Genomic DNA, 22,725 nt, shown 5'->3' with positions numbered 1-22,725 from the left:
TGGCAATGTGAGTATGGATAGAAGTAAGCATTGAACCACTCTGCCGTGAAGTAATTACAATGAGCACTTACTGGGCACACACATTAACTTAAGTGAAGATGCACAAACACAACAATGGGTATGTGTATGCATTTCTTCCAATAATCTTAAAGTAAAGTCCAGAAAGAATGGCAGTGGTGGGATTTGAACCCACGCCTCCACAGAGACTGGAGCCTAAATCCAGCACCTTCGACCACTCGGCCACACTACCTTGTTTTTAGGGAATTGCTCCTGCTCCGCCCAGTTGTTCTGAAAACACTCTAAGCTAATTAGTCAACTGTCAATGTTCATAGTTCCACAAAGAGCAATCAGAGAAGCCAACTAAATAGTTTAGAACAATCAGTCACAGGAGCAACATTTAACAGTTGACCTCACTTTGACAAGTGTTTGCAAACTGAAATGAATGAGACATTGACCGTTAGCAAGGTTTTCCATTGCACTGCGAATGCCTGTTTCAAGTTTAACACTTTGGGCAATGATTGATTAGTTATCTAAAAACATGGCAACTTGAGTATGATGGAAAGGGTAGATCCAGCATGGAATCACCACTCATCCTTCTGCGAAAGATTGTTGCTTCACACAAGTTCACTTAGCAATGCATGCAAGTCAGTATGAGGTCAGAGAATCACATCTTTGGCTTTACCAGGTACCTTTCATTGTTAATGGCAGTGGTGGGATTTGAACCCACGCCTCCTGAGAGACTGGAGCCTTAATCCAGCGCCTTTGACCACTCGGCCACACTACCTGCAAACGCTACATTTGCATCAGCTTCTTGAGACGAATATTTGATGTCCACTGCAGCACTGAAGGGAGAAAACATTTCCTTCATACACTTGGGGCAATGGCTGCTTAGTCAACTGAAAACACTGAATTATGAGAATGGATTGAAAGTATAGACAAAGTCACCTTATCTAAAGCATTTACAAATAGCAGAGGATGGTTTCGATCCATCGACATCTGGGTTATGGGCCCAGCACGCTTCCGCTGCGCCACTCTGCTTGCTTTTTTGGGGAGTGGGACTTGTAAATATGTTTTAGTTGTCGTGGAAATCTTTGGGAATCAGTGGGAACCAATATTTCAGCAGCTGACTGGTTACAAAAATATGCATTTGTTGGATGTTGCAGCGAACTTGTTTCTAGTGATTTCCCCAATTCCAAATAAGAATCTTGAAAGTGTCCACTTAAGCAATGCAGACACAAGATATTTCACGAACACACTAGTGGGAATGAATGCCTAGGCATTTGAGAACATGGCAATGTGAGTATGGATAGAAGTAAGCATTGAACCACTCTGCCGTGAAGTAATTACAATGAGCACTTACTGGGCACACACATTAACTTAAGTGAAGATGCACAAACACAACAATGGGTATGTGTATGCATTTCTTCCAATAATCTTAAAGTAAAGTCCAGAAAGAATGGCAGTGGTGGGATTTGAACCCACGCCTCCACAGAGACTGGAGCCTAAATCCAGCACCTTCGACCACTCGGCCACACTACCTTGTTTTTAGGGAATTGCTCCTGCTCCGCCCAGTTGTTCTGAAAACACTCTAAGCTAATTAGTCAACTGTCAATGTTCATAGTTCCACAAAGAGCAATCAGAGAAGCCAACTAAATAGTTTAGAACAATCAGTCACAGGAGCAACATTTAACAGTTGACCTCACTTTGACAAGTGTTTGCAAACTGAAATGAATGAGACATTGACCGTTAGCAAGGTTTTCCATTGCACTGCGAATGCCTGTTTCAAGTTTAACACTTTGGGCAATGATTGATTAGTTATCTAAAAACATGGCAACTTGAGTATGATGGAAAGGGTAGATCCAGCATGGAATCACCACTCATCCTTCTGCGAAAGATTGCTGCTTCACACAAGTTCACTTAGCAATGCATGCAAGTCAGTATGAGGTCAGAGAATCACATCTTTGGCTTTACCAGGTACCTTTCATTGTTAATGGCAGTGGTGGGATTTGAACCCACGCCTCCTGAGAGACTGGAGCCTTAATCCAGCGCCTTTGACCACTCGGCCACACTACCTGCAAACGCTACATTTGCATCAGCTTTTTGAGACGAATATTTGATGTCCACTGCAGCACTGAAGGGAGAAAACATTTCCTTCATACACTTGGGGGCAATGGCTGCTTAGTCAACTGAAAACACTGAATTATGAGAATGGATTGAAAGTATAGACAAATTCACCTTATCTAAAGCATTTACAAATAGCAGAGGATGGTTTCGATCCATCGACATCTGGGTTATGGGCCCAGCACGCTTCCGCTGCGCCACTCTGCTTGCTTTTTTGGGGAGTGGGACTTGTAAATATGTTTTAGTTGTCGTGGAAATCTTTGGGAATCAGTGGGAACCAATATTTCAGCAGCTGACTGGTTACAAAAATATGCATTTCTTGGATGTTGCAGCGAACTTGTTTCTAGTGATTTCCCCAATTCCAAATAAGAATCTTGAAAGTGTCCACTTAAGCAATGCAGACACAAGATATTTCACGAACACACTAGTGGGAATGAATGCCTAGGCATTTGAGAACATGGCAATGTGAGTATGGATAGAAGTAAGCATTGAACAACTCTGCCGTGAAGTAATTACAATGTGCACTTACTGGGCACACACATTAACTTAAGTGAAGATGCACAAACACAACAATGGGTATGTGTATGCATTTCTTCCAATAATCTTAAAGTAAAGTCCAGAAAGAATGGCAGTGGTGGGATTTGAACCCACGCCTCCACAGAGACTGGAGCCTAAATCCAGCGCCTTCGACCACTCGGCCACACTACCTTGTTTTTAGGGAATTGCTCCTGCTCCGCCCAGTTGTTCTGAAAACACTCTAAGCTAATTAGTCAACTGTCAATGTTCATAGTTCCACAAAGAGCAATCAGAGAAGCCAACTAAATAGTTTAGAACAATCAGTCACAGGAGCAACATTTAACAGTTGACCTCACTTTGACAAGTGTTTGCAAACTGAAATGAATGAGACATTGACCGTTAGCAAGGTTTTCCATTGCACTGCGAATGCCTGTTTCAAGTTTAACACTTTGGGCAATGATTGATTAGTTATCTAAAAACATGGCAACTTGAGTATGATGGAAAGTGTAGATCCAGCATGGAATCACCACTCATCCTTCTGCGAAAGATTGCTGCTTCACACAAGTTCACTTAGCAATGCATGCAAGTCAGTATGAGGTCAGAGAATCACATCTTTGGCTTTACCAGGTACCTTTCATTGTTAATGGCAGTGGTGGAATTTGAACCCACGCCTCCTGAGAGACTGGAGCCTTAATCCAGCGCCTTTGACCACTCGGCCACACTACCTGCAAACGCTACATTTGCATCAGCTTCTTGAGACGAATATTTGATGTCCACTGCAGCACTGAATGGAGAAAACATTTCCTTCATACACTTGGGGCAATGGCTGCTTAGTCAACTGAAAACACTGAATTATGAGAATGGATTGAAAGTATAGACAAATTCACCTTATCTAAAGCATTTACAAATAGCAGAGGATGGTTTCGATCCATCGACATCTGGGTTATGGGCCCAGCACGCTTCCGCTGCGCCACTCTGCTTGCTTTTTTGGGGAGTGGGACTTGTAAATATGTTTTAGTTGTCGTGGAAATCTTTGGGAATCAGTGGGAACCAATATTTCAGCAGCTGACTGGTTACAAAAATATGCATTTGTTGGATGTTGCAGCGAACTTGTTTCTAGTGATTTCCCCAATTCCAAATAAGAATCTTGAAAGTGTCCACTTAAGCAATGCAGACACAAGATATTTCACGAACACACTAGTGGGAATGAATGCCTAGGCATTTGAGAACATGGCAATGTGAGTATGGATAGAAGTAAGCATTGAACCACTCTGCCGTGAAGTAATTACAATGAGCACTTACTGGGCACACACATTAACTTAAGTGAAGATGCACAAACACAACAATGGGTATGTGTATGCATTTCTTCCAATAATCTTAAAGTAAAGTCCAGAAAGAATGGCAGTGGTGGGATTTGAACCCACGCCTCCACAGAGACTGGAGCCTAAATCCAGCGCCTTCGACCACTCGGCCACACTACCTTGTTTTTAGGGAATTGCTCCTGCTCCGCCCAGTTGTTCTGAAAACACTCTAAGCTAATTAGTCAACTGTCAATGTTCATAGTTCCACAAAGAGCAATCAGAGAAGCCAACTAAATAGTTTAGAACAATCAGTCACAGGAGCAACATTTAACAGTTGACCTCACTTTGACAAGTGTTTGCAAACTGAAATGAATGAGACATTGACCGTTAGCAAGGTTTTCCATTGCACTGCGAATGCCTGTTTCAAGTTTAACACTTTGGGCAATGATTGATTAGTTATCTAAAAACATGGCAACTTGAGTATGATGGAAAGGGTAGATCCAGCATGGAATCACCACTCATCCTTCTGCGAAAGATTGTTGCTTCACACAAGTTCACTTAGCAATGCATGCAAGTCAGTATGAGGTCAGAGAATCACATCTTTGGCTTTACCAGGTACCTTTCATTGTTAATGGCAGTGGTGGGATTTGAACCCACGCCTCCTGAGAGACTGGAGCCTTAATCCAGCGCCTTTGACCACTCGGCCACACTACCTGCAAACGCTACATTTGCATCAGCTTCTTGAGACGAATATTTGATGTCCACTGCAGCACTGAATGGAGAAAACATTTCCTTCATACACTTGGGGCAATGGCTGCTTAGTCAACTGAAAACACTGAATTATGAGAATGGATTGAAAGTATAGACAAATTCACCTTATCTAAAGCATTTACAAATAGCAGAGGATGGTTTCGATCCATCGACATCTGGGTTATGGGCCCAGCACGCTTCCGCTGCGCCACTCTGCTTGCTTTTTTGGGGAGTGGGACTTGTAAATATGTTTTAGTTGTCGTGGAAATCTTTGGGAATCAGTGGGAACCAATATTTCAGCAGCTGACTGGTTACAAAAATATGCATTTGTTGGATGTTGCAGCGAACTTGTTTCTAGTGATTTCCCCAATTCCAAATAAGAATCTTGAAAGTGTCCACTTAAGCAATGCAGACACAAGATATTTCACGAACACACTAGTGGGAATGAATGCCTAGGCATTTGAGAACATGGCAATGTGAGTATGGATAGAAGTAAGCATTGAACCACTCTGCCGTGAAGTAATTACAATGAGCACTTACTGGGCACACACATTAACTTAAGTGAAGATGCACAAACACAACAATGGGTATGTGTATGCATTTCTTCCAATAATCTTAAAGTAAAGTCCAGAAAGAATGGCAGTGGTGGGATTTGAACCCACGCCTCCACAGAGACTGGAGCCTAAATCCAGCGCCTTCGACCACTCGGCCACACTACCTTGTTTTTAGGGAATTGCTCCTGCTCCGCCCAGTTGTTCTGAAAACACTCTAAGCTAATTAGTCAACTGTCAATGTTCATAGTTCCACAAAGAGCAATCAGAGAAGCCAACTAAATAGTTTAGAACAATCAGTCACAGGAGCAACATTTAACAGTTGACCTCACTTTGACAAGTGTTTGCAAACTGAAATGAATGAGACATTGACCGTTAGCAAGGTTTTCCATTGCACTGCGAATGCCTGTTTCAAGTTTAACACTTTGGGCAATGATTGATTAGTTATCTAAAAACATGGCAACTTGAGTATGATGGAAAGGGTAGATCCAGCATGGAATCACCACTCATCCTTCTGCGAAAGATTGTTGCTTCACACAAGTTCACTTAGCAATGCATGCAAGTCAGTATGAGGTCAGAGAATCACATCTTTGGCTTTACCAGGTACCTTTCATTGTTAATGGCAGTGGTGGGATTTGAACCCACGCCTCCTGAGAGACTGGAGCCTTAATCCAGCGCCTTTGACCACTCGGCCACACTACCTGCAAACGCTACATTTGCATCAGCTTCTTGAGACGAATATTTGATGTCCACTGCAGCACTGAAGGGAGAAAACATTTCCTTCATACACTTGGGGCAATGGCTGCTTAGTCAACTGAAAACACTGAATTATGAGAATGGATTGAAAGTATAGACAAAGTCACCTTATCTAAAGCATTTACAAATAGCAGAGGATGGTTTCGATCCATCGACATCTGGGTTATGGGCCCAGCACGCTTCCGCTGCGCCACTCTGCTTGCTTTTTTGGGGAGTGGGACTTGTAAATATGTTTTAGTTGTCGTGGAAATCTTTGGGAATCAGTGGGAACCAATATTTCAGCAGCTGACTGGTTACAAAAATATGCATTTGTTGGATGTTGCAGCGAACTTGTTTCTAGTGATTTCCCCAATTCCAAATAAGAATCTTGAAAGTGTCCACTTAAGCAATGCAGACACAAGATATTTCACGAACACACTAGTGGGAATGAATGCCTAGGCATTTGAGAACATGGCAATGTGAGTATGGATAGAAGTAAGCATTGAACCACTCTGCCGTGAAGTAATTACAATGAGCACTTACTGGGCACACACATTAACTTAAGTGAAGATGCACAAACACAACAATGGGTATGTGTATGCATTTCTTCCAATAATCTTAAAGTAAAGTCCAGAAAGAATGGCAGTGGTGGGATTTGAACCCACGCCTCCACAGAGACTGGAGCCTAAATCCAGCACCTTCGACCACTCGGCCACACTACCTTGTTTTTAGGGAATTGCTCCTGCTCCGCCCAGTTGTTCTGAAAACACTCTAAGCTAATTAGTCAACTGTCAATGTTCATAGTTCCACAAAGAGCAATCAGAGAAGCCAACTAAATAGTTTAGAACAATCAGTCACAGGAGCAACATTTAACAGTTGACCTCACTTTGACAAGTGTTTGCAAACTGAAATGAATAAGACATTGACCGTTAGCAAGGTTTTCCATTGCACTGCGAATGCCTGTTTCAAGTTTAACACTTTGGGCAATGATTGATTAGTTATCTAAAAACATGGCAACTTGAGTATGATGAAAAGGGTAGATCCAGCATGTAATCACCACTCATCCTTCTGCTAATGATTGTTGCTTCACACAAGTTCACTTAGCAATGCATGCAAGTCTGTATGAGGTCAGAGAATCACATCTTTGGCTTCACCAGGTACCTTTCATTGTTAATGGCAGTGGTGGGATTTGAACCCACGCCTCCTGAGAGACTGGAGCCTTAATCCAGCGCCTTTGACCACTCGGCCACACTACCTGCAAACGCTACATTTGCATCAGCTTTTTGAGACGAATATTTGATGTCCACTGCAGCACTGAAGGGAGAAAACATTTCCTTCATACACTTGGGGCAATGGCTGCTTAGTCAACTGAAAACACTGAATTATGAGAATGGATTGAAAGTATAGACAAATTCACCTTATCTAAAGCATTTACAAATAGCAGAGGATGGTTTCGATCCATCGACATCTGGGTTATGGGCCCAGCACGCTTCCGCTGCGCCACTCTGCTTGCTTTTTTGGGGAGTGGGACTTGTAAATATGTTTTAGTTGTCGTGGAAATCTTTGGGAATCAGTGGGAACCAATATTTCAGCAGCTGACTGGTTACAAAAATATGCATTTGTTGGATGTTGCAGCGAACTTGTTTCTAGTGATTTCCCCAATTCCAAATAAGAATCTTGAAAGTGTCCACTTAAGCAATGCAGACACAAGATATTTCACGAACACACTAGTGGGAATGAATGCCTAGGCATTTGAGAATATGGCAATGTGAGTATGGATAGAAGTAAGCATTGAACAACTCTGCCGTGAAGTAATTACAATGTGCACTTACTGGGCACACACATTAACTTAAGTGAAGATGCACAAACACAACAATGGGTATGTGTATGCATTTCTTCCAATAATCTTAAAGTAAAGTCCAGAAAGAATGGCAGTGGTGGGATTTGAACCCACGCCTCCACAGAGACTGGAGCCTAAATCCAGCGCCTTCGACCACTCGGCCACACTACCTTGTTTTTAGGGAATTGCTCCTGCTCCGCCCAGTTGTTCTGAAAACACTCTAAGCTAATTAGTCAACTGTCAATGTTCATAGTTCCACAAAGAGCAATCAGAGAAGCCAACTAAATAGTTTAGAACAATCAGTCACAGGAGCAACATTTAACAGTTGACCTCACTTTGACAAGTGTTTGCAAACTGAAATGAATGAGACATTGACCGTTAGCAAGGTTTTCCATTGCACTGCGAATGCCTGTTTCAAGTTTAACACTTTGGGCAATGATTGATTAGTTATCTAAAAACATGGCAACTTGAGTATGATGGAAAGTGTAGATCCAGCATGGAATCACCACTCATCCTTCTGCGAAAGATTGCTGCTTCACACAAGTTCACTTAGCAATGCATGCAAGTCAGTATGAGGTCAGAGAATCACATCTTTGGCTTTACCAGGTACCTTTCATTGTTAATGGCAGTGGTGGAATTTGAACCCACGCCTCCTGAGAGACTGGAGCCTTAATCCAGCGCCTTTGACCACTCGGCCACACTACCTGCAAACGCTACATTTGCATCAGCTTCTTGAGACGAATATTTGATGTCCACTGCAGCACTGAATGGAGAAAACATTTCCTTCATACACTTGGGGCAATGGCTGCTTAGTCAACTGAAAACACTGAATTATGAGAATGGATTGAAAGTATAGACAAATTCACCTTATCTAAAGCATTTACAAATAGCAGAGGATGGTTTCGATCCATCGACATCTGGGTTATGGGCCCAGCACGCTTCCGCTGCGCCACTCTGCTTGCTTTTTTGGGGAGTGGGACTTGTAAATATGTTTTAGTTGTCGTGGAAATCTTTGGGAATCAGTGGGAACCAATATTTCAGCAGCTGACTGGTTACAAAAATATGCATTTGTTGGATGTTGCAGCGAACTTGTTTCTAGTGATTTCCCCAATTCCAAATAAGAATCTTGAAAGTGTCCACTTAAGCAATGCAGACACAAGATATTTCACGAACACACTAGTGGGAATGAATGCCTAGGCATTTGAGAACATGGCAATGTGAGTATGGATAGAAGTAAGCATTGAACCACTCTGCCGTGAAGTAATTACAATGAGCACTTACTGGGCACACACATTAACTTAAGTGAAGATGCACAAACACAACAATGGGTATGTGTATGCATTTCTTCCAATAATCTTAAAGTAAAGTCCAGAAAGAATGGCAGTGGTGGGATTTGAACCCACGCCTCCACAGAGACTGGAGCCTAAATCCAGCACCTTCGACCACTCGGCCACACTACCTTGTTTTTAGGGAATTGCTCCTGCTCCGCCCAGTTGTTCTGAAAACACTCTAAGCTAATTAGTCAACTGTCAATGTTCATAGTTCCACAAAGAGCAATCAGAGAAGCCAACTAAATAGTTTAGAACAATCAGTCACAGGAGCAACATTTAACAGTTGACCTCACTTTGACAAGTGTTTGCAAACTGAAATGAATAAGACATTGACCGTTAGCAAGGTTTTCCATTGCACTGCGAATGCCTGTTTCAAGTTTAACACTTTGGGCAATGATTGATTAGTTATCTAAAAACATGGCAACTTGAGTATGATGAAAAGGGTAGATCCAGCATGTAATCACCACTCATCCTTCTGCTAATGATTGTTGCTTCACACAAGTTCACTTAGCAATGCATGCAAGTCTGTATGAGGTCAGAGAATCACATCTTTGGCTTCACCAGGTACCTTTCATTGTTAATGGCAGTGGTGGGATTTGAACCCACGCCTCCTGAGAGACTGGAGCCTTAATCCAGCGCCTTTGACCACTCGGCCACACTACCTGCAAACGCTACATTTGCATCAGCTTCTTGAGACGAATATTTGATGTCCACTGCAGCACTGAAGGGAGAAAACATTTCCTTCATACACTTGGGGCAATGGCTGCTTAGTCAACTGAAAACACTGAATTATGAGAATGGATTGAAAGTATAGACAAATTCACCTTATCTAAAGCATTTACAAATAGCAGAGGATGGTTTCGATCCATCGACATCTGGGTTATGGGCCCAGCACGCTTCCGCTGCGCCACTCTGCTTGCTTTTTTGGGGAGTGGGACTTGTAAATATGTTTTAGTTGTCGTGGAAATCTTTGGGAATCAGTGGGAACCAATATTTCAGCAGCTGACTGGTTACAAAAATATGCATTTGTTGGATGTTGCAGCGAACTTGTTTCTAGTGATTTCCCCAATTCCAAATAAGAATCTTGAAAGTGTCCACTTAAGCAATGCAGACACAAGATATTTCACGAACACACTAGTGGGAATGAATGCCTAGGCATTTGAGAACATGGCAATGTGAGTATGGATAGAAGTAAGCATTGAACAACTCTGCCGTGAAGTAATTACAATGTGCACTTACTGGGCACACACATTAACTTAAGTGAAGATGCACAAACACAACAATGGGTATGTGTATGCATTTCTTCCAATAATCTTAAAGTAAAGTCCAGAAAGAATGGCAGTGGTGGGATTTGAACCCACGCCTCCACAGAGACTGGAGCCTAAATCCAGCGCCTTCGACCACTCGGCCACACTACCTTGTTTTTAGGGAATTGCTCCTGCTCCGCCCAGTTGTTCTGAAAACACTCTAAGCTAATTAGTCAACTGTCAATGTTCATAGTTCCACAAAGAGCAATCAGAGAAGCCAACTAAATAGTTTAGAACAATCAGTCACAGGAGCAACATTTAACAGTTGACCTCACTTTGACAAGTGTTTGCAAACTGAAATGAATGAGACATTGACCGTTAGCAAGGTTTTCCATTGCACTGCGAATGCCTGTTTCAAGTTTAACACTTTGGGCAATGATTGATTAGTTATCTAAAAACATGGCAACTTGAGTATGATGGAAAGGGTAGATCCAGCATGGAATCACCACTCATCCTTCTGCGAAAGATTGCTGCTTCACACAAGTTCACTTAGCAATGCATGCAAGTCAGTATGAGGTCAGAGAATCACATCTTTGGCTTTACCAGGTACCTTTCATTGTTAATGGCAGTGGTGGGATTTGAACCCACGCCTCCTGAGAGACTGGAGCCTTAATCCAGCGCCTTTGACCACTCGGCCACACTACCTGCAAACGCTACATTTGCATCAGCTTTTTGAGACGAATATTTGATGTCCACTGCAGCACTGAAGGGAGAAAACATTTCCTTCATACACTTGGGGCAATGGCTGCTTAGTCAACTGAAAACACTGAATTATGAGAATGGATTGAAAGTATAGACAAATTCACCTTATCTAAAGCATTTACAAATAGCAGAGGATGGTTTCGATCCATCGACATCTGGGTTATGGGCCCAGCACGCTTCCGCTGCGCCACTCTGCTTGCTTTTTTGGGGAGTGGGACTTGTAAATATGTTTTAGTTGTCGTGGAAATCTTTGGGAATCAGTGGGAACCAATATTTCAGCAGCTGACTGGTTACAAAAATATGCATTTGTTGGATGTTGCAGCGAACTTGTTTCTAGTGATTTCCCCAATTCCAAATAAGAATCTTGAAAGTGTCCACTTAAGCAATGCAGACACAAGATATTTCACGAACACACTAGTGGGAATGAATGCCTAGGCATTTGAGAACATGGCAATGTGAGTATGGATAGAAGTAAGCATTGAACCACTCTGCCGTGAAGTAATTACAATGAGCACTTACTGGGCACACACATTAACTTAAGTGAAGATGCACAAACACAACAATGGGTATGTGTATGCATTTCTTCCAATAATCTTAAAGTAAAGTCCAGAAAGAATGGCAGTGGTGGGATTTGAACCCACGCCTCCACAGAGACTGGAGCCTAAATCCAGCGCCTTCGACCACTCGGCCACACTACCTTGTTTTTAGGTAATTGCTCCTGCTCCGACCAGTTGTTCTGAAAACACTCTAAGCTAATTAGTCAACTGTCAATGTTCATAGTTCCACAAAGAGCAATCAGAGAAGCCAACTAAATAGTTTAGAACAATCAGTCACAGGAGCAACATTTAACAGTTGACCTCACTTTGACAAGTGTTTGCAAACTGAAATGAATGAGACATTGACCGTTAGCAAGGTTTTCCATTGCACTGCGAATGCCTGTTTCAAGTTTAACACTTTGGGCAATGATTGATTAGTTATCTAAAAACATGGCAACTTGAGTATGATGGAAAGGGTAGATCCAGCATGTAATCACCACTCATCCTTCTGCTAATGATTGTTGCTTCACACAAGTTCACTTAGCAATGCATGCAAGTCAGTATGAGGTCAGAGAATCACATCTTTGGCTTTACCAGGTACCTTTCATTGTTAATGGCAGTGGTGGGATTTGAACCCACGCCTCCTGAGAGACTGGAGCCTTAATCCAGCGCCTTTGACCACTCGGCCACACTACCTGCAAACGCTACATTTGCATCAGCTTCTTGAGACGAATATTTGATGTCCACTGCAGCACTGAAGGGAGAAAACATTTCCTTCATACACTTGGGGCAATGGCTGCTTAGTCAACTGAAAACACTGAATTATGAGAATGGATTGAAAGTATAGACAAATTCACCTTATCTAAAGCATTTACAAATAGCAGAGGATGGTTTCGATCCATCGACATCTGGGTTATGGGCCCAGCACGCTTCCGCTGCGCCACTCTGCTTGCTTTTTTGGGGAGTGGGACTTGTAAATATGTTTTAGTTGTCGTGGAAATCTTTGGGAATCAGTGGGAACCAATATTTCAGCAGCTGACTGGTTACAAAAATATGCATTTGTTGGATGTTGCAGCGAACTTGTTTCTAGTGATTTCCCCAATTCCAAATAAGAATCTTGAAAGTGTCCACTTAAGCAATGCAGACACAAGATATTTCACGAACACACTAGTGGGAATGAATGCCTAGGCATTTGAGAATATGGCAATGTGAGTATGGATAGAAGTAAGCATTGAACAACTCTGCCGTGAAGTAATTACAATGTGCACTTACTGGGCACACACATTAACTTAAGTGAAGATGCACAAACACAACAATGGGTATGTGTATGCATTTCTTCCAATAATCTTAAAGTAAAGTCCAGAAAGAATGGCAGTGGTGGGATTTGAACCCACGCCTCCACAGAGACTGGAGCCTAAATCCAGCGCCTTCGACCACTCGGCCACACTACCTTGTTTTTAGCGAATTGCTCCTGCTCCGCCCAGTTGTTCTGAAAACACTCTAAGCTAATTAGTCAACTGTCAATGTTCATAGTTCCACAAAGAGCAATCAGAGAAGCCAACTAAATAGTTTAGAACAATCAGTCACAGGAGCAACATTTAACAGTTGACCTCACTTTGACAAGTGTTTGCAAACTGAAATGAATAAGACATTGACCGTTAGCAAGGTTTTCCATTGCACTGCGAATGCCTGTTTCAAGTTTAACACTTTGGGCAATGATTGATTAGTTATCTAAAAACATGGCAACTTGAGTATGATGGAAAGGGTAGATCCAGCATGGAATCACCACTCATCCTTCTGCGAAAGATTGCTGCTTCACACAAGTTCACTTAGCAATGCATGCAAGTCAGTATGAGGTCAGAGAATCACATCTTTGGCTTTACCAGGTACCTTTCATTGTTAATGGCAGTGGTGGGATTTGAACCCACGCCTCCTGAGAGACTGGAGCCTTAATCCAGCGCCTTTGACCACTCGGCCACACTACCTGCAAACGTTACATTTGCATCAGCTTTTTGAGACGAATATTTGATGTCCACTGCAGCACTGAAGGGAGAAAACATTTCCTTCATACACTTGGGGCAATGGCTGCTTAGTCAACTGAAAACACTGAATTATGAGAATGGATTGAAAGTATAGACAAATTCACCTTATCTAAAGCATTTACAAATAGCAGAGGATGGTTTCGATCCATCGACATCTGGGTTATGGGCCCAGCACGCTTCCGCTGCGCCACTCTGCTTGCTTTTTTGGGGAGTGGGACTTGTAAATATGTTTTAGTTGTCGTGGAAATCTTTGGGAATCAGTGGGAACCAATATTTCAGCAGCTGACTGGTTACAAAAATATGCATTTGTTGGATGTTGCAGCGAACTTGTTTCTAGTGATTTCCCCAATTCCAAATAAGAATCTTGAAAGTGTCCACTTAAGCAATGCAGACACAAGATATTTCACGAACACACTAGTGGGAATGAATGCCTAGGCATTTGAGAACATGGCAATGTGAGTATGGATAGAAGTAAGCATTGAACAACTCTGCCGTGAAGTAATTACAATGTGCACTTACTGGGCACACACATTAACTTAAGTGAAGATGCACAAACACAACAATGGGTATGTGTATGCATTTCTTCCAATAATCTTAAAGTAAAGTCCAGAAAGAATGGCAGTGGTGGGATTTGAACCCACGCCTCCACAGAGACTGGAGCCTAAATCCAGCGCCTTCGACCACTCGGCCACACTACCTTGTTTTTAGGGAATTGCTCCTGCTCCGCCCAGTTGTTCTGAAAACACTCTAAGCTAATTAGTCAACTGTCAATGTTCATAGTTCCACAAAGAGCAATCAGAGAAGCCAACTAAATAGTTTAGAACAATCAGTCACAGGAGCAACATTTAACAGTTGACCTCACTTTGACAAGTGTTTGCAAACTGAAATGAATGAGACATTGACCGTTAGCAAGGTTTTCCATTGCACTGCGAATGCCTGTTTCAAGTTTAACACTTTGGGCAATGATTGATTAGTTATCTAAAAACATGGCAACTTGAGTATGATGGAAAGGGTAGATCCAGCATGGAATCACCACTCATCCTTCTGCGAAAGATTGCTGCTTCACACAAGTTCACTTAGCAATGCATGCAAGTCAGTATGAGGTCAGAGAATCACATCTTTGGCTTTACCAGGTACCTTTCATTGTTAATGGCAGTGGTGGAATTTGAACCCACGCCTCCTGAGAGACTGGAGCCTTAATCCAGCGCCTTTGACCACTCGGCCACACTACCTGCAAACGCTACATTTGCATCAGCTTCTTGAGACGAATATTTGATGTCCACTGCAGCACTGAAGGGAGAAAACATTTCCTTCATACACTTGGGGCAATGGCTGCTTAGTCAACTGAAAACACTGAATTATGAGAATGGATTGAAAGTATAGACAAATTCACCTTATCTAAAGCATTTACAAATAGCAGAGGATGGTTTCGATCCATCGACATCTGGGTTATGGGCCCAGCACGCTTCCGCTGCGCCACTCTGCTTGCTTTTTTGGGGAGTGGGACTTGTAAATATGTTTTAGTTGTCGTGGAAATCTTTGGGAATCAGTGGGAACCAATATTTCAGCAGCTGACTGGTTACAAAAATATGCATTTGTTGGATGTTGCAGCGAACTTGTTTCTAGTGATTTCCCCAATTCCAAATAAGAATCTTGAAAGTGTCCACTTAAGCAATGCAGACACAAGATATTTCACGAACACACTAGTGGGAATGAATGCCTAGGCATTTGAGAACATGGCAATGTGAGTATGGATAGAAGTAAGCATTGAACCACTCTGCCGTGAAGTAATTACAATGAGCACTTACTGGGCACACACATTAACTTAAGTGAAGATGCACAAACACAACAATGGGTATGTGTATGCATTTCTTCCAATAATCTTAAAGTAAAGTCCAGAAAGAATGGCAGTGGTGGGATTTGAACCCACGCCTCCACAGAGACTGGAGCCTAAATCCAGCGCCTTCGACCACTCGGCCACACTACCTTGTTTTTAGGTAATTGCTCCTGCTCCGACCAGTTGTTCTGAAAACACTCTAAGCTAATTAGTCAACTGTCAATGTTCATAGTTCCACAAAGAGCAATCAGAGAAGCCAACTAAATAGTTTAGAACAATCAGTCACAGGAGCAACATTTAACAGTTGACCTCACTTTGACAAGTGTTTGCAAACTGAAATGAATGAGACATTGACCGTTAGCAAGGTTTTCCATTGCACTGCGAATGCCTGTTTCAAGTTTAACACTTTGGGCAATGATTGATTAGTTATCTAAAAACATGGCAACTTGAGTATGATGGAAAGGGTAGATCCAGCATGTAATCACCACTCATCCTTCTGCTAATGATTGTTGCTTCACACAAGTTCACTTAGCAATGCATGCAAGTCAGTATGAGGTCAGAGAATCACATCTTTGGCTTTACCAGGTACCTTTCATTGTTAATGGCAGTGGTGGGATTTGAACCCACGCCTCCTGAGAGACTGGAGCCTTAATCCAGCGCCTTTGACCACTCGGCCACACTACCTGCAAACGCTACATTTGCATCAGCTTCTTGAGACGAATATTTGATGTCCACTGCAGCACTGAAGGGAGAAAACATTTCCTTCATACACTTGGGGCAATGGCTGCTTAGTCAACTGAAAACACTGAATTATGAGAATGGATTGAAAGTATAGACAAATTCACCTTATCTAAAGCATTTACAAATAGCAGAGGATGGTTTCGATCCATCGACATCTGGGTTATGGGCCCAGCACGCTTCCGCTGCGCCACTCTGCTTGCTTTTTTGGGGAGTGGGACTTGTAAATATGTTTTAGTTGTCGTGGAAATCTTTGGGAATCAGTGGGAACCAATATTTCAGCAGCTGACTGGTTACAAAAATATGCATTTGTTGGATGTTGCAGCGAACTTGTTTCTAGTGATTTCCCCAATTCCAAATAAGAATCTTGAAAGTGTCCACTTAAGCAATGCAGACACAAGATATTTCACGAACACACTAGTGGGAATGAATGCCTAGGCATTTGAGAACATGGCAATGTGAGTATGGATAGAAGTAAGCATTGAACCACTCTGCCGTGAAGTAATTACAATGAGCACTTACTGGGCACACACATTAACTTAAGTGAAGATGCACAAACACAACAATGGGTATGTGTATGCATTTCTTCCAATAATCTTAAAGTAAAGTCCAGAAAGAATGGCATTGGTGGGATTTGAACCCACGCCTCCACAGAGACTGGAGCCTAAATCCAGCACCTTCGACCACTCGGCCACACTACCTTGTTTTTAGGGAATTGCTCCTGCTCCGCCCAGTTGTTCTGAAAACACTCTAAGCTAATTAGTCAACTGTCAATGTTCATAGTTCCACAAAGAGCAATCAGAGAAGCCAACTAAATAGTTTAGAACAATCAGTCACAGGAGCAACATTTAACAGTTGACCTCACTTTGACAAGTGTTTGCAAACTGAAATGAATGAGACATTGACCGTTAGCAAGGTTTTCCATTGCACTGCGAATGCCTGTTTCAAGTTTAACACTTTGGGCAATGATTGATTAGTTATCTAAAAACATGGCAACTTGAGTATGATGGAAAGGGTAGATCCAGCATGGAATCACCACTCATCCTTCTGCTAATGATTGTTGCTTCACACAAGTTCACTTAGCAATGCATGCAAGTCAGTATGAGGTCAGAGAATCACATCTTTGGCTTTACCAGGTACCTTTCATTGTTAATGGCAGTGGTGGGATTTGAACCCACGCCTCCTGAGAGACTGGAGCCTTAATCCAGCGCCTTTGACCACTCGGCCACACTACCTGCAAACGCTACATTTGCATCAGCTTCTTGAGACGAATATTTGATGTCCACTGCAGCACTGAAGGGAGAAAACATTTCCTTCATACACTTGGGGCAATGGCTGCTTAGTCAACTGAAAACACTGAATGATGAGAATGGATTGAAAGTATAGACAAAGTCACCTTATCTAAAGCATTTACAAATAGCAGAGGATGGTTTCGATCCATCGACATCTGGGTTATGGGCCCAGCACGCTTCCGCTGCGCCACTCTGCTTGCTTTTTTGGGGAGTGGGACTTGTAAATATGTTTTAGTTGTCGTGGAAATCTTTGGGAATCAGTGGGAACCAATATTTCAGCAGCTGACTGGTTACAAAAATATGCATTTGTTGGATGTTGCAGCGAACTTGTTTCTAGTGATTTCCCCAATTCCAAATAAGAATCTTGAAAGTGTCCACTTAAGCAATGCAGACACAAGATATTTCACGAACACATTAGTGGGAATGAATGCCTAGGCATTTGAGAACATGGCAATGTGAGTATGGATAGAAGTAAGCATTGAACAACTCTGCCGTGAAGTAATTACAATGTGCACTTACTGGGCACACACATTAACTTAAGTGAAGATGCACAAACACAACAATGGGTATGTGTATGCATTTCTTCCAATAATCTTAAAGTAAAGTCCAGAAAGAATGGCAGTGGTGGGATTTAAACCCACGCCTCCACAGAGACTGGAGCCTAAATCCAGCGCCTTCGACCACTCGGCCACACTACCTTGTTTTTAGGTAATTGCTCCTGCTCCGCCCAGTTGTTCTGAAAACACTCTAAGCTAATTAGTCAACTGTCAATGTTCATAGTTCCACAAAGAGCAATCAGAGAAGCCAACTAAATAGTTTAGAACAATCAGTCACAGGAGCAACATTTAACAGTTGACCTCACTTTGACAAGTGTTTGCAAACTGAAATGAATGAGACATTGACCGTTAGCAAGGTTTTCCATTGCACTGCGAATGCCTGTTTCAAGTTTAACACTTTGGGCAATGATTGATTAGTTATCTAAAAACATGGCAACTTGAGTATGATGGAAAGGGTAGATCCAGCATGGAATCACCACTCATCCTTCTGCTAATGATTGTTGCTTCACACAAGTTCACTTAGCAATGCATGCAAGTCAGTATGAGGTCAGAGAATCACATCTTTGGCTTTACCAGGTACCTTTCATTGTTAATGGCAGTGGTGGGATTTGAACCCACGCCTCCTGAGAGACTGGAGCCTTAATCCAGCTCCTTTGACCACTCGGCCACACTACCTGCAAACGCTACATTTGCATCAGCTTCTTGAGACGAATATTTGATGTCCACTGCAGCACTGAAGGGAGAAAACATTTCCTTCATACACTTGGGGCAATGGCTGCTTAGTCAACTGAAAACACTGAATTATGAGAATGGATTGAAAGTATAGACAAAGTCACCTTATCTAAAGCATTTACAAATAGCAGAGGATGGTTTCGATCCATCGACATCTGGGTTATGGGCCCAGCACGCTTCCGCTGCGCCACTCTGCTTGCTTTTTTGGGGAGTGGGACTTGTAAATATGTTTTAGTTGTCGTGGAAATCTTTGGGAATCAGTGGGAACCAATATTTCAGCAGCTGACTGGTTACAAAAATATGCATTTGTTGGATGTTGCAGCGAACTTGTTTCTAGTGATTTCCCCAATTCCAAATAAGAATCTTGAAAGTGTCCACTTAAGCAATGCAGACACAAGATATTTCACGAACACACTAGTGGGAATGAATGCCTAGGCATTTGAGAACATGGCAATGTGAGTATGGATAGAAGTAAGCATTGAACCACTCTGCCGTGAAGTAATTACAATGAGCACTTACTGGGCACACACATTAACTTAAGTGAAGATGCACAAACACAACAATGGGTATGTGTATGCATTTCTTCCAATAATCTTAAAGTAAAGTCCAGAAAGAATGGCAGTGGTGGGATTTGAACCCACGCCTCCACAGAGACTGGAGCCTAAATCCAGCGCCTTCGACCACTCGGCCACACTACCTTGTTTTTAGGTAATTGCTCCTGCTCCGCCCAGTTGTTCTGAAAACACTCTAAGCTAATTAGTCAACTGTCAATGTTCATAGTTCCACAAAGAGCAATCAGAGAAGCCAACTAAATAGTTTAGAACAATCAGTCACAGGAGCAACATTTAACAGTTGACCTCACTTTGACAAGTGTTTGCAAACTGAAATGAATGAGACATTGACCGTTAGCAAGGTTTTCCATTGCACTGCGAATGCCTGTTTCAAGTTTAACACTTTGGGCAATGATTGATTAGTTATCTAAAAACATGGCAACTTGAGTATGATGGAAAGGGTAGATCCAGCATGGAATCACCACTCATCCTTCTGCTAATGATTGTTGCTTCACACAAGTTCACTTAGCAATGCATGCAAGTCAGTATGAGGTCAGAGAATCACATCTTTGGCTTTACCAGGTACCTTTCATTGTTAATGGCAGTGGTGGGATTTGAACCCACGCCTCCTGAGAGACTGGAGCCTTAATCCAGCGCCTTTGACCACTCGGCCACACTACCTGCAAACGCTACATTTGCATCAGCTTCTTGAGACGAATATTTGATGTCCACTGCAGCACTGAAGGGAGAAAACATTTCCTTCATACACTTGGGGCAATGGCTGCTTAGTCAACTGAAAACACTGAATTATGAGAATGGATTGAAAGTATAGACAAAGTCACCTTATCTAAAGCATTTACAAATAGCAGAGGATGGTTTCAATCCATCGACATCTGGGTTATGGGCCCAGCACGCTTCCGCTGCGCCACTCTGCTTGCTTTTTTGGGGAGTGGGACTTGTAAATATGTTTTAGTTGTCGTGGAAATCTTTGAGAATCAGTGGGAACCAATATTTCAGCAGCTGACTGGTTACAAAAATATGCATTTGTTGGATGTTGCAGCGAACTTGTTTCTAGTGATTTCCCCAATTCCAAATAAGAATCTTGAAAGTGTCCACTTAAGCAATGCAGACACAAGATATTTCACGAACACATTAGTGGGAATGAATGCCTAGGCATTTGAGAACATGGCAATGTGAGTATTGATAGAAGTAAGCATTGAACAACTCTGCCGTGAAGTAATTACAATGTGCACTTACTGGGCACACACATTAACTTAAGTGAAGATGCACAAACACAACAATGGGTATGTGTATGCATTTCTTCCAATAATCTTAAAGTAAAGTCCAGAAAGAATGGCAGTGGTGGGATTTGAACCCACGCCTCCACAGAGACTGGAGCCTAAATCCAGCGCCTTCGACCACTCGGCCACACTACCTTGTTTTTAGGTAATTGCTCCTGCTCCGCCCAGTTGTTCTGAAAACACTCTAAGCTAATTAGTCAACTGTCAATGTTCATAGTTCCACAAAGAGCAATCAGAGAAGCCAACTAAATAGTTTAGAACAATCAGTCACAGGAGCAACATTTAACAGTTGACCTCACTTTGACAAGTGTTTGCAAACTGAAATGAATGAGACATTGACCGTTAGCAAGGTTTTCCATTGCACTGCGAATGCCTGTTTCAAGTTTAACACTTTGGGCAATGATTGATTAGTTATCTAAAAACATGGCAACTTGAGTATGATGGAAAGGGTAGATCCAGCATGGAATCACCACTCATCCTTCTGCTAATGATTGTTGCTTCACACAAGTTCACTTAGCAATGCATGCAAGTCAGTATGAGGTCAGAGAATCACATCTTTGGCTTTACCAGGTACCTTTCATTGTTAATGGCAGTGGTGGGATTTGAACCCACGCCTCCTGAGAGACTGGAGCCTTAATCCAGCGCCTTTGACCACTCGGCCACACTACCTGCAAACGCTACATTTGCATCAGCTTCTTGAGACGAATATTTGATGTCCACTGCAGCACTGAAGGGAGAAAACATTTCCTTCATACACTTGGGGCAATGGCTGCTTAGTCAACTGAAAACACTGAATTATGAGAATGGATTGAAAGTATAGACAAAGTCACCTTATCTAAAGCATTTACAAATAGCAGAGGATGGTTTCGATCCATCGACATCTGGGTTATGGGCCCAGCACGCTTCCGCTGCGCCACTCTGCTTGCTTTTTTGGGGAGTGGGACTTGTAAATATGTTTTAGTTGTCGTGGAAATCTTTGGGAATCAGTGGGAACCAATATTTCAGCAGCTGACTGGTTACAAAAATATGCATTTGTTGGATGTTGCAGCGAATTTGTTTCTAGTGATTTCCCCAATTCCAAATAAGAATCTTGAAAGTGTCCACTTAAGCAATGCAGACACAAGATATTTCACGAACACACTAGTGGGAATGAATGCCTAGGCATTTGAGAACATGGCAATGTGAGTATGGATAGAAGTAAGCATTGAACCACTCTGCCGTGAAGTAATTACAATGAGCACTTACTGGGCACACACATTAACTTAAGTGAAGATGCACAAACACAACAATGGGTATGTGTATGCATTTCTTCCAATAATCTTAAAGTAAAGTCCAGAAAGAATGGCAGTGGTGGGATTTGAACCCACGCCTCCACAGAGACTGGAGCCTAAATCCAGCGCCTTCGACCACTCGGCCACACTACCTTGTTTTTAGGTAATTGCTCCTGCTCCGCCCAGTTGTTCTGAAAACACTCTAAGCTAATTAGTCAACTGTCAATGTTCATAGTTCCACAAAGAGCAATCAGAGAAGCCAACTAAATAGTTTAGAACAATCAGTCACAGGAGCAACATTTAACAGTTGACCTCACTTTGACAAGTGTTTGCAAACTGAAATGAATGAGACATTGACCGTTAGCAAGGTTTTCCATTGCACTGCGAATGCCTGTTTCAAGTTTAACACTTTGGGCAATGATTGATTAGTTATCTAAAAACATGGCAACTTGGGTATGATGGAAAGGGTAGATCCAGCATGGAAACACCACTCATCCTTCTGCTAATGATTGTTGCTTCACACAAGTTCACTTAGCAATGCATGCAAGTCAGTATGAGGTCAGAGAATCACATCTTTGGCTTTACCAGGTACCTTTCATTGTTAATGGCAGTGGTGGGATTTGAACCCACGCCTCCTGAGAGACTGGAGCCTTAATCCAGCTCCTTTGACCACTCGGCCACACTACCTGCAAACGCTACATTTGCATCAGCTTC

At 42.3% G+C, this 22,725-nt stretch overlaps 31 non-coding genes across 31 annotated transcripts; all 31 read right to left on the bottom strand.

Annotated features, from left to right (window-relative positions):
• Positions 1-168: 168 nt before the first annotated feature.
• Positions 169-250, bottom strand: trnal-uag (transfer RNA leucine (anticodon UAG)). The gene has a single exon. It is a non-coding gene; the product is annotated as a tRNA-Leu (tRNA).
• Positions 251-702: 452 nt separating this feature from the next.
• Positions 703-784, bottom strand: trnal-aag (transfer RNA leucine (anticodon AAG)). Its single transcript has one exon. It is a non-coding gene; the product is annotated as a tRNA-Leu (tRNA).
• A 673-nt stretch (positions 785-1,457) lies between these two features.
• trnal-uag (transfer RNA leucine (anticodon UAG)) lies at positions 1,458-1,539 on the bottom strand. Its single transcript has one exon. It is a non-coding gene; the product is annotated as a tRNA-Leu (tRNA).
• A 452-nt stretch (positions 1,540-1,991) lies between these two features.
• On the bottom strand, positions 1,992-2,073 carry trnal-aag (transfer RNA leucine (anticodon AAG)). Its single transcript has one exon. It is a non-coding gene; the product is annotated as a tRNA-Leu (tRNA).
• Positions 2,074-2,747: 674 nt separating this feature from the next.
• trnal-uag (transfer RNA leucine (anticodon UAG)) lies at positions 2,748-2,829 on the bottom strand. Its single transcript has one exon. It is a non-coding gene; the product is annotated as a tRNA-Leu (tRNA).
• A 1,207-nt stretch (positions 2,830-4,036) lies between these two features.
• trnal-uag (transfer RNA leucine (anticodon UAG)) lies at positions 4,037-4,118 on the bottom strand. Its single transcript has one exon. It is a non-coding gene; the product is annotated as a tRNA-Leu (tRNA).
• Positions 4,119-4,570: 452 nt separating this feature from the next.
• On the bottom strand, positions 4,571-4,652 carry trnal-aag (transfer RNA leucine (anticodon AAG)). The gene has a single exon. It is a non-coding gene; the product is annotated as a tRNA-Leu (tRNA).
• Positions 4,653-5,325: 673 nt separating this feature from the next.
• On the bottom strand, positions 5,326-5,407 carry trnal-uag (transfer RNA leucine (anticodon UAG)). The gene has a single exon. It is a non-coding gene; the product is annotated as a tRNA-Leu (tRNA).
• Positions 5,408-5,859: 452 nt separating this feature from the next.
• trnal-aag (transfer RNA leucine (anticodon AAG)) lies at positions 5,860-5,941 on the bottom strand. Its single transcript has one exon. It is a non-coding gene; the product is annotated as a tRNA-Leu (tRNA).
• Positions 5,942-6,614: 673 nt separating this feature from the next.
• trnal-uag (transfer RNA leucine (anticodon UAG)) lies at positions 6,615-6,696 on the bottom strand. The gene has a single exon. It is a non-coding gene; the product is annotated as a tRNA-Leu (tRNA).
• Positions 6,697-7,148: 452 nt separating this feature from the next.
• trnal-aag (transfer RNA leucine (anticodon AAG)) lies at positions 7,149-7,230 on the bottom strand. Its single transcript has one exon. It is a non-coding gene; the product is annotated as a tRNA-Leu (tRNA).
• Positions 7,231-7,903: 673 nt separating this feature from the next.
• trnal-uag (transfer RNA leucine (anticodon UAG)) lies at positions 7,904-7,985 on the bottom strand. Its single transcript has one exon. It is a non-coding gene; the product is annotated as a tRNA-Leu (tRNA).
• Positions 7,986-9,192: 1,207 nt separating this feature from the next.
• trnal-uag (transfer RNA leucine (anticodon UAG)) lies at positions 9,193-9,274 on the bottom strand. Its single transcript has one exon. It is a non-coding gene; the product is annotated as a tRNA-Leu (tRNA).
• Positions 9,275-9,726: 452 nt separating this feature from the next.
• Positions 9,727-9,808, bottom strand: trnal-aag (transfer RNA leucine (anticodon AAG)). The gene has a single exon. It is a non-coding gene; the product is annotated as a tRNA-Leu (tRNA).
• A 673-nt stretch (positions 9,809-10,481) lies between these two features.
• On the bottom strand, positions 10,482-10,563 carry trnal-uag (transfer RNA leucine (anticodon UAG)). Its single transcript has one exon. It is a non-coding gene; the product is annotated as a tRNA-Leu (tRNA).
• A 452-nt stretch (positions 10,564-11,015) lies between these two features.
• On the bottom strand, positions 11,016-11,097 carry trnal-aag (transfer RNA leucine (anticodon AAG)). The gene has a single exon. It is a non-coding gene; the product is annotated as a tRNA-Leu (tRNA).
• A 673-nt stretch (positions 11,098-11,770) lies between these two features.
• trnal-uag (transfer RNA leucine (anticodon UAG)) lies at positions 11,771-11,852 on the bottom strand. Its single transcript has one exon. It is a non-coding gene; the product is annotated as a tRNA-Leu (tRNA).
• Positions 11,853-12,304: 452 nt separating this feature from the next.
• On the bottom strand, positions 12,305-12,386 carry trnal-aag (transfer RNA leucine (anticodon AAG)). Its single transcript has one exon. It is a non-coding gene; the product is annotated as a tRNA-Leu (tRNA).
• Positions 12,387-13,059: 673 nt separating this feature from the next.
• Positions 13,060-13,141, bottom strand: trnal-uag (transfer RNA leucine (anticodon UAG)). Its single transcript has one exon. It is a non-coding gene; the product is annotated as a tRNA-Leu (tRNA).
• A 452-nt stretch (positions 13,142-13,593) lies between these two features.
• trnal-aag (transfer RNA leucine (anticodon AAG)) lies at positions 13,594-13,675 on the bottom strand. Its single transcript has one exon. It is a non-coding gene; the product is annotated as a tRNA-Leu (tRNA).
• Positions 13,676-14,348: 673 nt separating this feature from the next.
• trnal-uag (transfer RNA leucine (anticodon UAG)) lies at positions 14,349-14,430 on the bottom strand. The gene has a single exon. It is a non-coding gene; the product is annotated as a tRNA-Leu (tRNA).
• A 1,207-nt stretch (positions 14,431-15,637) lies between these two features.
• Positions 15,638-15,719, bottom strand: trnal-uag (transfer RNA leucine (anticodon UAG)). The gene has a single exon. It is a non-coding gene; the product is annotated as a tRNA-Leu (tRNA).
• A 452-nt stretch (positions 15,720-16,171) lies between these two features.
• trnal-aag (transfer RNA leucine (anticodon AAG)) lies at positions 16,172-16,253 on the bottom strand. The gene has a single exon. It is a non-coding gene; the product is annotated as a tRNA-Leu (tRNA).
• Positions 16,254-16,926: 673 nt separating this feature from the next.
• Positions 16,927-17,008, bottom strand: trnal-uag (transfer RNA leucine (anticodon UAG)). Its single transcript has one exon. It is a non-coding gene; the product is annotated as a tRNA-Leu (tRNA).
• A 452-nt stretch (positions 17,009-17,460) lies between these two features.
• trnal-aag (transfer RNA leucine (anticodon AAG)) lies at positions 17,461-17,542 on the bottom strand. Its single transcript has one exon. It is a non-coding gene; the product is annotated as a tRNA-Leu (tRNA).
• A 673-nt stretch (positions 17,543-18,215) lies between these two features.
• On the bottom strand, positions 18,216-18,297 carry trnal-uag (transfer RNA leucine (anticodon UAG)). Its single transcript has one exon. It is a non-coding gene; the product is annotated as a tRNA-Leu (tRNA).
• A 1,207-nt stretch (positions 18,298-19,504) lies between these two features.
• trnal-uag (transfer RNA leucine (anticodon UAG)) lies at positions 19,505-19,586 on the bottom strand. The gene has a single exon. It is a non-coding gene; the product is annotated as a tRNA-Leu (tRNA).
• Positions 19,587-20,038: 452 nt separating this feature from the next.
• trnal-aag (transfer RNA leucine (anticodon AAG)) lies at positions 20,039-20,120 on the bottom strand. Its single transcript has one exon. It is a non-coding gene; the product is annotated as a tRNA-Leu (tRNA).
• Positions 20,121-20,793: 673 nt separating this feature from the next.
• On the bottom strand, positions 20,794-20,875 carry trnal-uag (transfer RNA leucine (anticodon UAG)). Its single transcript has one exon. It is a non-coding gene; the product is annotated as a tRNA-Leu (tRNA).
• A 452-nt stretch (positions 20,876-21,327) lies between these two features.
• Positions 21,328-21,409, bottom strand: trnal-aag (transfer RNA leucine (anticodon AAG)). Its single transcript has one exon. It is a non-coding gene; the product is annotated as a tRNA-Leu (tRNA).
• A 673-nt stretch (positions 21,410-22,082) lies between these two features.
• Positions 22,083-22,164, bottom strand: trnal-uag (transfer RNA leucine (anticodon UAG)). Its single transcript has one exon. It is a non-coding gene; the product is annotated as a tRNA-Leu (tRNA).
• Between the last annotated feature and the right edge of the window lie 561 nt (positions 22,165-22,725).

Source organism: Anarhichas minor, unplaced genomic scaffold (genome assembly GCF_050575085.1).
Source record: "Anarhichas minor isolate MPS153535 unplaced genomic scaffold, ASM5057508v1 ptg000028l, whole genome shotgun sequence".
NCBI classification, from domain to species: Eukaryota; Metazoa; Chordata; class Actinopteri; order Perciformes; family Anarhichadidae; genus Anarhichas; species Anarhichas minor.
The sequence above is the reverse complement of the archived record's forward strand: the minus strand, read 5'-3'. Positions and strand labels throughout refer to the sequence as shown.